The sequence below is a fragment of the Echinops telfairi genome, unplaced genomic scaffold (genome assembly GCF_000313985.2).
Source record: "Echinops telfairi isolate 266 unplaced genomic scaffold, ASM31398v2 ScPeMD7_1;HRSCAF=3_0, whole genome shotgun sequence".
NCBI lineage: Eukaryota > Metazoa > Chordata > Mammalia > Afrosoricida > Tenrecidae > Echinops > Echinops telfairi.
Window position 1 is genome coordinate 70395998 of NW_022103896.1, and position 14639 is coordinate 70410636.

The window sequence follows — 14639 nt, forward strand, 5'->3', positions numbered from 1 at the left end:
GGGGGGGGACCGCTACACTGCAATCTACCTTCATCCACAATCCCTGACTTCCAAATATAAGCCTCTTCCTCGAGTCCAGATTTTAAAGCATCGACCTGGTTAGCACAGGATACCTCCACTTTGAGGTCTTAAAGACATCTCAAACTTAGTTTCCCAAAAGTAACTCACTCATCGTCTTCTCCAAGACTCTTCACCTCCACCTTTTTCCATCGCAGTTGACGGCAACTCCATTCTCTCAGTCCTTAGCCCAGGTGAAATCATCTTTGCTTCTTTTCTTTTCTGACTCCACATGAACGTCAGGAAACACTGCCGGCTATCCCATCAGAAGCAGCAAGCATCTTGACTATTGCTTACTGCTTCTACTGCTACGACCAAATCCCAAGCCCTTTTCTCCCCTTCAACAGCCTCGTAGTAAGTCTCCTCTTTTTACCCCTGGTCACCCAGTGTTTTCTCTCAACAAGGTATCCACAGCCTTTTAAACCCTACATCAGAAGAAGCCCCATCCCCCTTCGATGGCTTCCTGCTTCACTCCGAGTGAATAAATGTCAGTGTCCTTAGGGGCGGGGTGGGGGGTGGGGGGGGAAGAGGGGGCTACAGGTCCTGGCCTGCTGGAGCTTGACCTTATTTGCATTGGCTCTTGTCTACTTACTTTAGTTCAGTCATACTGGTCTCCCAGTGCTTCCTTTAAGAAGCCCTGGCAGTGTTGTGGGTTAGGAGTTGGCAGTTCAACGCCCCCAGCCCCTCTACATGAGAGAGATTAAGCTGTTTCCTCCTGTAAAGATTCCACACTCTCGGAACCCACACAGAGGGTGGTCATCAGTCAGATGACTGGACGTCGTGGATTTGCTTTGGGCTGGTGCTTCCTTTTATTCTAAAGGAAGTACTAATCTACCACAGGACTTTGGCTGCAATTGTTCTCTGTCTGGAATGTTCTTCCTTAAGATACCTTGCTGCTACCTTCTCAGTTCTTCCAAATCTTTGTTCAAACATCACCTACTCCATGAAGCTTCCCTCGTTATTTTCCTTTTCTGTTCTTTGTTAACACTGCTACCTACCCTCATTTCTAAAGCGTGGTCTACTTTATTTCGCAGTCCTCACTGCCTTCCATGTGCTCTCCCTGGGTGGCATCAGCTGTTGAGCACTTGACTACTAATCAAAAGGTTGGCTGCTCTAGCCCACTCAGAGTCATCTTGGAAGAAAGAACTAGTGACCTGCTTCGAAAAGATCAGAGTGTTGAAAATCTTAGGGAGCACATTTCTACTCTGTCACACCCGGGATCCCTGTGAGCCAGAATCAACTTAAAGACAATTCATTAGGGTTTACTGCCTTCTCGATATGGTATAAAAGGTATCCTGGTGGCCCAGTGGTCAAGAACTTGGCTGCTACCAAAAAGTTAACACTTCCAACCTAACACAGTCGCTCCGCAGGAGAAAGAGGAGGCTGTCTGCGTCCATATATATTACAGCCTTGGAACCCCCATAGGGAAGTGCAATGTTGTTCTACAGTGCAGCTATGGATCAGAAGTCACTGGAGGACTGTGGATGGGCTTTATATATTATAGATCATTGGGAAATATTGCATGCCAAATGTCTCCTGCTGCTGCTGTATTTTCATAGAACCTGTTTAAAGTCTAAGTGAAATAAGGCTCAAAGAGCAGTGATTTGACCCACAAAGGTCAAGATTTCTGTTTTGTTCACAAATGTATTCCACCTACCCAGGACAGGGCTGGGCATGTAGTAGGGGCTCAGTGAATATTTGTCGAATTAATGAACGCTCAAGCAGAGGAAGAAACAAAGGAGTAAATGAATTTACCTGGTGTCTCTGAACTGTTTACTTAAAAACCCTTTTGTTGAGACTTCAAAAGAAATTCTTTCCCCCCAAATGTTATGCCTAAGACACTAGAGCCTCTATTATTACGCCTTTCTGGTTTCTCAATTAGAATGGGTTCCAAGTAGCTAAGAAATCCTCCCCCACAATATACTAAAACAAGGTGTTGCCGTGTCTCAGCCTCTAGGAACTACTCTATACACTCTGGGGACATTATAATAAGCGCTTTCTGAAAGATGGAATTAGGTGAGTGGCCTCATTTTAGGGTCTGATATAAAATCAAAACGCAGAGCAGGTTCGTCTAAAGCTTGGCGGCGTTTCATGTAAACCTGGCTCACCCTGAAAGAGAACCTGAGCTGAGAGATCCCTTCAAATGGAAACTATGCAACATTCAGGGGCTTCATGAGGTTTCAACCCCAAACCAGGTGGAACCTGAGGCTTTGGCAAAGGTTCACTTTAAATTCTTAACCGGGGACTGTAAACCGAAGGGGAAATGTTGGAGAAAAACAAAATGAAATCAAACCCTTAGTTTGAACAGCTCTGGAACCACAGACTTAAATCACTGCTCTTTAAGCCTCATTTCCCTCAGACTTTAAACAAGTACAATCATTACTTTGAAACGTTTATCTCGATAATGAACCATGTTTTTTGTCATCCTGCATTAGAATTTCAGGGGTCCTTAACATGCATGTGGAGATCCAATTATTCTTCTCACCTGGTAGGCTGCCTAATCAAAGAACCCCAATGAAAAGGTGACTTGCTGACAGGAACTAGAAGAATGAGCCAGCAGAGTTGACATCCACTGCACATTGAGTTCCTTCGCCGAAAAAAAGGCTGCTTTCCATGGAAAGAAATGAGAAGCATGGTAAAAAATGAACAAAAGAAACTTCTAAGAATCCTGTGGGCCAGAGAATAAGAATGATACTGTATGAATCCTGAATTGACTGATGAATCAGAATGAATTTATCGATAATGTTTTGTACAAGAATGTTTGGAAATGGATTATGGTAGCAGCTGTACATTCTACATGACATGATTGAAATCTAGAATGATATAAGTATTAAATCCCAACTAATAACAATTTAAAAAATGTGTTGGAGGTTACTGGAATATTCTGAATTTGGGGGACACTTTAAATAACAAAAAGTCAAGATACTTTAATGATAGGAGATATACCCACATCCAGAGATGTTAAGCATCACAGATTTGTAAGAGACTTCTACCAATGCTACATGCAACTAGAACCTAGCAATCTTCTTACATCTCTTATTCAAATGTATAACGTTTTCAGGGAAAAATCTTTAATATGACATTAGAAACCTGCTTTCTGTCACCACCTCCATTCTTTATGGCAGTTTCAATGCAAACGTTATGATGTTTTTTTAGAAATCTACTCTGATCATTGGAAAATAATTAGGTAGAATTTTTAAAAACAAAATCTTGCTACTTAAATAAAAAGCCGCCAGACTCACTCAAACTCCCTGCCATCAAGTCGCTGCTGACTCATCCCCACCTTATAAGACTGTGGAGAACTGCCTCGTGTGAGTTTCCGAGACTGTAACTCTTTATGGGAGTAGAAAATCCAGTCTTTCCATAGGAGTGGCTTGTGGTTTTGAACTGGTGACCTGGTAGTTAGCCCCCAATGCTTAACCCACTATACCACCAGGGCTCCATCGTCCCTTTAAAGGACTAAGGTAAATAAATAAAACTAGAGTCTGGACATTTGAAATCGTGCTAGATGCTTACAGGCAGAGGACGCTGAAGGTTCCGGTTCACAGTGACCTCTGTGCAACAGCAGGGCTCGGTCCCGCCCTGCTAGCCTGCTCACAAGTGGTTTTGGTTCAGCCCTTTGTCGCGGCCGCTGTGTCAATCCATCTTGCCTTGGACTTTCCTCTTTTTTGCTGCGCCTCTGCTTTGCCAAGCATGCTATCCTTCTCCAGGGACTGGTCTCTCCTGACAAGATGTCCAAGGTACGTGAAACAGTCTCACCATCCTGGCCTCTAAGGAGCATTCTGACTATTTCTTCCCAGGCAGGTCTGTTTGTTCTTTTGGCGGTCCATGGTACTTTCAATATTCTCCACCAGCACCATAGTTCAAACGCATCGATTTTTCTTTAGTCTTCCTTATGCAAGGCTCCACTTTCATATGCATATCCCTGAAGGTGGATACTATACATGCCAGCTTCATGTTCTCAATGCTAAAAATAAATCTTCGTTATGCTTAAGTCTTCAACAGAGAGCCATCAATTGTCCTGCTGATGTTGGAAAAATCTTTGCTTCTGCATACTGGCATCTTATAGCGCTGAGACAGGAGCCCCCCATGGTGTAGTGGCTACTCTCATTTGGCTGCTAACTGCAAGGTCAGCAGTTTAAAAACACCAGTCACTCCCAAGGTAAACAGAAAGGACTTTCAACTCCCCCAAAGAGTTAGTCTCAGAAACGGCAGAGGCAGTTCTACCCCGGTCTACAGGGTTGCTATACGTCAGTATCCACTTGATGGCATTGAGTTTGGTTGGTTCTATCTCTAAAGTATTTTAGGAAATCTTAGCATAGAACGAGCTTGACTCAATAATTGATCTCTAGCTTACCTGGATTGATTAGATTAATAGATCTTTCTTTGTTGCTTAAAAAAGCACATGTTATAGAAGTATTTAGATATTGACATCAATGACTCAATTAAGTATAAAAACCAAACCAAACAGCCCTGTTGAGTCCATTCTGACCCATAGGAACTCTACAGAAGGTCTGTCCCCTACAGTTTCTGAGGCTGTGAAACTTATGGGAGCAGACAGCCGCATCTTTAAGATAGCTATTGTCACAACGTTCAAGGATGTAAAGAAAACAGGAACACATTGAAGCAATAAATAGAAACTATTAAAAAGAAGCAAAAGAATTTCTCAAATGACCGTTCTTTTGAAAAAGAGACTTGAGGAACAATTTCAATATTAAGTGGTCTAAAATATATAGGAAACTGGTGGCACTGTGGTTATGCACTTGGCCAATAAAGGAAAAGGTTGGTGGTTCAAACTCACAAGCCTTTCCATGTGAGAAAGATGTGGCAGTCTGCATTTATAAAGACTGTATCTTGGAAACCCTATGAGGCAGGTGGATTCGATGGCACACAAGAGCAAGATACATATCATTGGAGACCCAGGAAAAGGGATAGGTAACTAAAAAAATGTTTGAAGAATGACTGCGAATGTTCCAGATGACTTAAATATGCAAATCCACAAATCCAAGATGCTCAACTAACCCAAACCTATAAATACCATGTGATAAGTACTTCAACAGAAGCATCTAAATCACAGACTTATAATAAAAGTCCTTGGGTGGTGCAAATGGTTTGTACTCAACTATTAACCTAAAGATTGATGGTTCTAATCCACCCATCAGGGTCACAGAAGACCTGACTTGTTTCCATAAAGATTACAGACAAGAGAACCCTACACAGCAGTTCTACTCTATAACATACGGATTTGCCTTGAGTAGGATTTCACAAGATGGCAATGGGTTGTGTTTTTTATACCTATGACACATTTTCAATACGCTGCTCATCAATTAGTTTATATATTTATTTTTCTTCTTCCTTCTGAAAACCTCTCAGAATAACCATCAACCTCCCACTTTCCTAGGTTACCAGCATCAGGATAATTATAATCTATGGTGATGAGGTAGGGAGGAGGTAAAAGCAAACAATGGAAGTAAACAATGGAAGTATAGAACGGAAATACAGCACAATCCCTTCATATTTCCTCTACTTCCCATTGACTTCCTTATCACTAAGCATTATTCTTCTCTTACTTTCTGTTTAAACCCATATTGACTGTCTAAGGGTCCAGGCCCACATATTCTCAGCTCTTATCTAGGTCTCTTCCATCAAAGAACCTCATGCTCATCCATCTCCTGCCTATTAAGTGCCTGATGGTAAAAATCCATTTTTCCCTTCGACCCCAAGTATTACCATTTACCCTAAGCCCCTTCCTTCTTCAGTCCCCAATTTAGTCCTCATTAAAATTTCAGGCCTGAATATATCACCTTTATCGGTTTGCAAGGAAGGAAGTGCTTTTACTGTTCTTATAAGAATTGGTGAAATAGGCTTGATAAGCAGAAAAAGGAAGACAAATTTCTTCTATTGTGGACAGTCACATTAAGTTCTTTCCCTCATGAAGCTCTTAAACTCCATGCTTAGAGCTCTAAGCAGGGCTGTTAAAATATTTATTCTTGAATCTATCTATTCATATATATATCATTTGTATTATACTATTTGATAGTATTATAAAATAAATATAGACTTGTTTATAAATTATCATCTTCAAGTTGGCCTTTTAATTGTACTTAGGGATCTGACTATATTGACATATCAACAAACATTCCATCTCGGTTGATGAGAAAATATAGGGTCATGGAAAATAAGGGTTAATAAGAAAATATAGGGTTATCTATGGAGATAGTAACTGGATTAATGGTTTCTTGGGGGTATGGTGGGAGAGGTTGGAGGGGGGGATGCAGCACTGGTAATGACGAGTGCATGGATGGGGAGAATGTTCCATGACTGATTTGTGGTGATGGTTATACAATTCTTGATGTGATTGAACCATTGATTTGTATGATATGTCAATTACATGCCACTAAAACTGTTGAAAGGGAAGAAAAAGAAAATATACGGTTAGAGGAAGGGAAAATAAAAATAGTTGTTTTTAAAAAAAATAGTTGTTTTCATTCTTTATTCTCATGTCATCATTTCCCTAATAAAGCCCAGAGGAAAGGTTTAATGCTCATGGAAGACAGAATTGTCATGTATCTTAGACCTGGGAGTGTTCTATAGGTTATTAAAATCCCTCATATTACAGATGAGGATAAGGGGGCTCAGAAAAGTTCAGTGGCTTACTCAAGGCTCAAGATTGGAGACAAACTCCAAGTTCTCATGTCTTGTGAAATATCCCTTTACACTTTCACCCTCTCATCAACTCTACAGAAAACAACACGCAACATTCTTGGGCCCCTTCCTAGAAAACTTATTAGGAATATATAATTCTAATTGTCTTAGTCTGGAAAGAAACATTTGATAGCTCCTTAGTTTCTCTTTTTGTAAATATGACTGAAATGAAGCAAGTATGACAGGGAGTTCTTGCTCCACCGAATTCCTGGGCAGCTGCCCACTGATTGATCAGTAGCTGCTGATAAAACACCAGGTGATGCCTGTAGTGTTGCCCTTTTGCTCTCTGGTAGCCACGAGGGCTTTGTTGCAATGAACTCACCTCATTTCAGACATTTAGCCACCATTGTGACTCTCCTCCTGCCTCCATCTTGTTATTCCTCAGGCATGAAAGGTTGCACGAGTAGACCTGAAGTGGGTCATGTTTTCGGTCATGTTCCTCTTTCTAACGGCTCTGTGAGTGACAAGCTACTTTTGAGACATTAATGAGCATGTGGCAAAGAGCTTTTGAGAATATCCATTCACTACCCCACGTGGAACTTGCCTTTCTGAACAGCTCCCTGGCCTCTCTCACCTAACTCTACAAGACAGATGTAGGCCACAATTTCCTCCTCCATTTTCAATCTTGGGTCCATTTCACCGGAGGCTTTCAAATAATCAAACACGTAAACCAACAGAAGAAACATTGTACAAATGACTACAACATGTTACCGCTAGCAAGCATGGGTACCTTTTTTGGAAATTCTCAATGTTTTTTAAACCAGAAATTGGCAACTTTTGTTTCTTAAACTAGCCATAAACCTTTATCGAGCGCTTGACTATTTACAAAGTACTATGACTATGCACAGTGAGCATGTGAAGATGATACCACAGTTCTCAAAAATACACACAATCTAATGTGAGGCATGTACAGGTAAATCACTCAGGATGATACAGAGGAGATTGAAACACGAACCCTAATGCAAGTATAAAGTCTACGTGGTGGCAGAGCAAGAGCAATCAATTTCTGCCTGGAGGAAAGTCTAGCACCCCGAGGTGTGGCGTTTTGCATGCATCATCTCTTTGAATCTCACAAAGAAAATTTAATAAGATGAATACCGGCATCCCACTTTACAAAAAGGCAACCCGTGACTCCCAGGACCGTACGTTTGCTCCAATCCACAAGCCAGTCAATGGCTGTTCACAACACCACACAAACAAAAGCTCGCTGCCACCAAGTCGATTCTGGCTACGGTGATTACAGGGCAGGGTTGGATGCACCCCGTGCGTTTCTGGGACAGTAACTCTTTAGAGGAGTAGAAAGCCTCCTCTTTATCCTGAGGAGCTGCCAGTGGTTTCCAACTGCTGACCTTGAGGAATACAGTTCAACACATCACGGTTATCCCACTGGGGCTCCTTTAGGGATCTTAACAGAGTCACAATTCAGAGAGCGGGAGACTGCAACTGTCGATTCAAACTTGAAATTGTATAGCTATGCAGATTTCATTGTGTTCCCCCAAATATGTAGGAATTCTAACAATGAGGCCATACCAACACAGCGTATATCCTAAATCTAAACATTTCTATGTGTTTTTTAACCAAAGCAAACCAATGAGACGCAGAAAGGGTGCAAACTGGGTAAGTAGACTGCTGTAATGATGGCCAAGAACAAAAGAATTCCTGGGAAGGAAGTTGATGAGGCAGTGCCTTTTAGTCTGTGAGCCATAAGTGTGAGGAAAGAAATTTCTGTTCGCTCAAGCCACCCACGTACAGTATTTGTGTCACAACAGCTAAGACTCGTAGTAATTAGTTATAGCTGTAAAACATTCTTTAAATGTATACAATTTGTAAACAAAATATTAGGAGAATGTTTTGACTGGGCAAACCCATCTTACACTTTTGTGAAGCTCACATCCGGCTCCATGAAGCTGCAACAAGAACTATGCAGACTGGAGTATAAATAGCCAACCTACCGAGGGGCCAAGAATCTGGGCCCAGTGATGCACGAGAGGCGCCATAAGGAGCATCTTAGTCATGAGTAGGCTCTATTTACTCACAGGCGGACACACATGGTTGAAATGAAACCCGCTGCCATTGAACTGATCCTGACTCATTACAACATGGCAGAACTGCCCCTTTGGGTTTCTGAGACTGTAACTTTTCACAGGAGCAGAAAACCTCATCTTTCTCCTGTGGAGCAGTTGATGGGTTTGAATCCCTGACCTTGTGGTTAGCTTAGCAGTTCAATTTGTAACTCGCTACTCCACCAGGACTCCTTCAATCATGGGTGGGTGGCAGCGGGGGTGATGGGACGGATGAAGCTCAGGCCAGGCAGATGGAGAGAGCAAGCGGCAACTAGAAAATTTTAAATGCACTTAATATAGGCTTTTCCATATGTATGTATACTGATAGTCTGCTCGAAAATTACTTCCCCCCAGCATGTTATTCTTACTCAACAAGTGTTACAAATGCACTCTATGGGCATGGAAATATATCACTACTGTTAGGATTTGGCAGCACACACATACATCCTGCTGATGTATGATGTAGACGACTACCCCCCATTTCTTCTGCAAAGGAGCTGTGGCTCGTGATGGGTTTCTCGATCATGCCTGGTACATGGTGGATTGTGTCCGTCTGTGTGTTGACTTGTAGGAAATATGCAAGTTTGGACAGACTGGCATTATGGGAGTTTGTAAATGGCCTGCTTTTGTGCATTACTGCATTTTTAATTTCCGCTATAAGTAATTATAAAGAACAGCTGGCATGCAGTAAGTACTTACTAAGTGCCAGGTGCTGTTCTGAGCTCTTTGTTCGCATCCTCTCATTCAAACCTCAAAGCAGTCAAAGGAAGTTCGTACTACTAATGGTACCCATTTTTCAGATGAGGAAACAAAGTCCCCCCCATATGAAGTTACACAGCTAATAAAGGGCATAGCAGGGGGTCAAACCCAGACAATCAGGATCTCAAACCTGTGCTAACAAACATGCTGCTACACTTCTCTGGCGCACCACTGTACAGGAGACTAAAGAAAGAAGCTGCCACTATAAGCAGATGAGCCACTACTTCAAAGGCTCCTTAAGGTAGGAAAGGCTCATTTTCACATCACTCGAACACACCACTCAGTACTGTTTTCAGACACTCACAGGTGCCAAGGGCTCAGCCTAGTTCATTGGTCCATAGCTTAGTGGTATTGCTGCCAAGGTGACTTGGGGACTGGGGGATCAATCTTTTACTAGGTTGTCTTAATATTTCCACAACCAGAGAAAAAGTTCTCTAAACAAAGGTGGATTTCTAAATGAGAAATGTACATTTCTCTCCTTTCACCCACAAGGGTCATTTCAGCATTTAGGATGGCTAACCTGATACAGTGCCTGGCATTTAAAAGAGGCTCCCCTTTCAGCCAATGCTTGGGGATGGAAAAAGCAAGGAGAAAATTGAATCTTTCCCTCAGAGAAAGGCACTGTGTGACCTTCACTGGCAGTGACTGGAGAAATGTCACATTTTGCCTCTGGCCTCCATCTGGGGAATCCCAGTGCAGATACCTCCTCAATCTGTTCTACAGCCCTACGGGGCCATCCGCACAATGCTGACAAGCAGTCACGTGGTGCCTGGTGAGTGAATCTTACACATCTTCTTTTCTAATCTTAAGGATTATGGGCATCAATCCTTGGGTGAATTCAAACCACTGCAAGTGTATCATACACCCATGCTGATTCCCCATCCCCGCCCCCACTTCTGTTTACAGCCTCTCATTGCTTAAGCCTGGTAAAGTATTTCAGTCTCAAAGTGTGTGTGTGTGTGTGTGTGTGTGTGTGTGGTGCAGTTAATGGACTGGATATGCAGTTATAACCTCAGCGACTCTATAACCTTCCTTCCTTCCTTCTGAAATATTTTTGAATTTTGGCCAACCATCAAAAATACACACTGGGATTAGTTTACTGGCAGAGACATAAAACTAAAAGGATAATGAGGGCATAGCAAGGTGCTGGGAATAGGCCGGTAAGATGGGAACTAATGGTTATCGTGCTACACTTGAGCCTTTTAATATTACAACGTTAACAATAGCTGTGTGAGGAGCTCGCGGCATCTGCTGCCCACTCACGTGCTTTCTCATTCTTTATCTTAGATTTACAACCTCCCTGAGAGGGAGATACCTGGATTACAATTTTGGAGAAAGTGTCAAAATAAGCCCAAAACAGGAACCCACACCTCCTAGCCCTCAGCACAGTGTCCTTGGACAGAGGAGTACCGTGACTAGCCAGAGGGCACGCTTACGTTGGGAGTGTACTTGGATAATGCGGACCCACAGAGCATGGGCACCGACCTACCTGAATGGCGGCTGGTCCTTCTCCACGATCCTGGTGTACTGCCGAACAGCATAGCACTTATACACCTAGCTAGTGCAATTTCTTATAAATATTGTCATGCGAACTTGACGTGTGGGATAGTCTTATTGTATGTAATAAATACATCGTAATGTGCAAAAGGCATTAGGTCATTTCTAGGAGTTAATCATATCAAGTTTTAAAAAAGTTAATTTGATGGTGAATCCCATTATAAAAGACACACTTAGTGTCTTTGCTTAGCAAATAATGGATTTAGTTCAAAGAACACTTGCATTGTAGATGCTACTGCCGCTGGAGAACAAACTTGGGCTGTTTTTGTTGTTTTCAAGGCCGCTAAAGTTATAGGGTCACTCCGACTTAGAATCCACTCAGCGCCACAGAGTTTGGGGTTTGCTTTTTGCCATCATATGGATGCTGACTCATGGCGATAAGGATCCTATGGAAAAGGATAGAACTGCCCTTGTGAGTTTGCGAGATTGCAGCTCTTTACATGAGCAGAAAGCCCCATCTTTTCCCCACAGATCATCTGGTGGTTTCGAACTTCTGACCTAGTTAGCAGCCCAAAGCCTAACTACTAAGCCACCAAAAACAAGACAAAAACCAAACTCACCGCCTGAGACTTGATGCCGGCACAAAGCGACCCCATAGTCCTGGGTGGTAGAGTCACCCTGAGTTTTCCAAGGAGAAAGCCTACTCGTTCTCCCTGCGAGTGCACTTCCAGGAACTGTACCACCAGGGCCCCTTAAAGTGAATGTCTTGAAACCTTGGGGACTTCGGATGGTGCAGATCATTTGGAAATCATTTGGTTGCTTTTTACAGTTTTACCTAACTGTCTTCTTTCAAAGATCCCATCACCTAATTATCACTTCTTTGTAAACAAGAAGAGTTGACACCACTGACCTTCACAGTTCACTGTAGCGGCCAAAAAAAGAGCTCTCAAAATATGGCTCTTCCCGTGTTTACAGCGACAATTCAAAGCTGATTTAAAATATGTTTGTCCCAGAGATGCCACCATCTCCTTTGTACCCTGCATTATAACAAAATTCCCTCGTAATTTGAGATTAAAGTCGTGAAACAAGTAGAGACACCCACTGCCATGGGTCCATTCTGACTCATAGTGACCCTGAATAGAATCTCTGAGGCTTTGCCCATTTTTGTGGAGCAGACAGCCTTCTCTCTCTCCCACAAACGCGTGTCCAACGGTCTGCCATGAGTGAATTCCAGCTCATCGCAACACCATAGGGCAGATCGCAACGGCCTCTGTGGGTTTCCAAGGCTGGGAATCTGGACACAGAGAGCCTCACCACCCAAGTGGAAGATGGCAGATTCGAACTGCAGACTGGCAGTTAGCAGCCCATGCAGTAAACCACTATACCTGTAGGGCTACAAAAACAGGCATCTCCACTGATGATTCTTCCTTGAAAAAAATAATAACAACATTTCCATGTGGCTTATGAGAGAGAACAGCCTTAGTCCAGAATATACATACGACCTGAAGACCAATAGTTTACCAAAAATGAATATTCACTTTTAAAGATTTGCTAAATTGAAGATGCTAATGTCAAGTACCTGCAGCCCTTCAATTCTCATGATAAATATTTGTGTAGGCTCAGTCAATTTTAGCCCTATCAATGCAATAACAACAGAATGTAAGTCACAGAATTTGACCCTACAACTTAATTATCCCAGGGATGACTTAGAAAGCCATCTATAATTCTGGTGCGCTCTTGTAAAATCTAAATAGAGAATGACATCAAATTAGGATACAGTTGAAAGAAGAACCCTAAACTTGGAAGATAGCAGTTAGTGTAACAAGGAACAAGATTGACACAGATCAGACTTCCTCTGTAGGCAGCATTCATCAGCTCTATAAATGCCCTAACATGGCATCTGATAATACTTTTGAAGAATTGTCAGGACACCCCCTTACAGAAAGGACCCAGGGAGGAGACAAGCCAGTCAGGGTGCAGGGTAGCAATGATGAAACATACAACTTTCCTCTAGTTCCTTATTGCTTCCTCCCCCCACTATCATGATCCCAATTCTACCTTACAAATCTGGCTAGGCCAGAGGATGCACATTGGTACAGATAGGAACTGGAAATACAGGGAATCCAGGACAGTGGTGAGAGTGGCGATACCAGGTGGGTGGAAGGAGCATGGGGTAAAGAGGGGTAACCAATTATAAGGATCTACATATAACCTCCTCTCTGGGGGATGGACAACAGAAAAGTGGATGAAGGGAGATGCCAGTGTAAGATATGACAAAATAATAATAACTTATAAATGATCAAGGGTTCATGGGGGGGGGGGGAATGAGGAGCTGATACCAAGGGCTCAAGTGGAGAGCAAATGCTTTGAGAATGATGAGGGCAACAAACATACAAATGTGCTGGGCACAATTGATGTATGTATGGATTGTGATAAGAGTTGTGTGAGGCCCCAATAAAATGATTTTTAAAAAAAAGTGTCAACTTTCTACTGCGAAAGCAGTAGAATCTTCAGGACGCCTTTCAAGATTATCCTGTAAAAGAAGGCAGCGGTTTGAAAACGCAGCTTGCTGTCAGGTTGTGCAATGGCATTCTGCTCCCTTAAGTCATCGATGTTGTGTAAGAATCCGGACACTTTTTCTACCCTAACTGTGGCATAGGCATTTGAAAAACATGCTGTGGTGTCACTGTCGGTGCCGTATCGTATGCTTTCTCCACCCGCCCCTCCACCTCTTACGTGTCCTAATATGAGCAGGGGCCCTGGTGCCCTTCCAGAGAAACATCACCTCAAAGGCATCTCCTGTAATAACTTGTGGTCTGGGCAAAGAACAGGACCATTCTTATGGGGCCTGGTTTCATTTCTGTGACCACCCCAGCAAAGAATGACATCACTCCTTTCTTTCTTTCTTGACCTCCACTTGAGAACATTCCCTTCCCTCCTATCCCCATCAGAATTAGTGTTCCTCCCACCCCCAGGGGAAGAGCTATTTTTTCTCCTAACTTCCTGCCTGAAAGTGTGATTATGCTAACCAGGTTTCTCAAGCAGAGGATGGGATTTCCCCTCTGCTCCACAGTCCCTTACCCCCTCCCTCCCCATTCTGGACAAAGCACTTTTCACCTGGCGGTGAAAGCAGTCTGAGAGGGTCACCTGCTCAGACAGTTCTTTGTCAGGTGATACTAGAGAGCAGGTGGCTCAAGGCGGCACACTCGGAGGGGTAGGAGGTTTCTTATGCCCGGGGAGTTTGGTATTTTCTATTGACACCCACTCACTGACTTTGAGAAGGTGTTCTAGAAGCAGAGTCCTTGAACTATGTCCATGCAAGTGTGCAAAGGTGTGTGGTTGTAAATATGAACACTTGCCTGTCATTCACCTTTGTACTGAAGACTGAAGGGGACAAAAGGAAGACACAGGCGTGCAACGAGCTAGCAACGTAAGGTTGTGCTTTCGTTTGAGTATTATCACTTACAGGGGGAAAAGTAAAAGCGTTTATGTCACATAAGCTGCAAGAACTACTAGGAAGGAAGACAATAGGAGTCCTTGGTGATGCGAATGGTTGAA

The 14639-nt window shown here is 42.9% G+C and overlaps 1 protein-coding gene across 3 annotated transcripts in view; it reads right to left on the reverse strand.

The window, feature by feature from the left end:
• Nucleotides 1-14639, reverse strand: part of SULF1 (sulfatase 1) — a 191879-nt gene that overhangs the window by 121503 nt on the left and 55737 nt on the right. The window contains exon 1 of one of the 3 annotated variants that reach the window (XM_045286507.1): nucleotides 2543-2619. The exons of the other annotated variants lie outside the window; for them this stretch is intronic. The gene's annotated coding sequence lies outside the window, so the exon portion shown is untranslated. Of the gene's footprint in view, nucleotides 1-2542; nucleotides 2620-14639 lie in introns of those variants that run through there. 3 annotated transcript variants of the gene reach the window in all.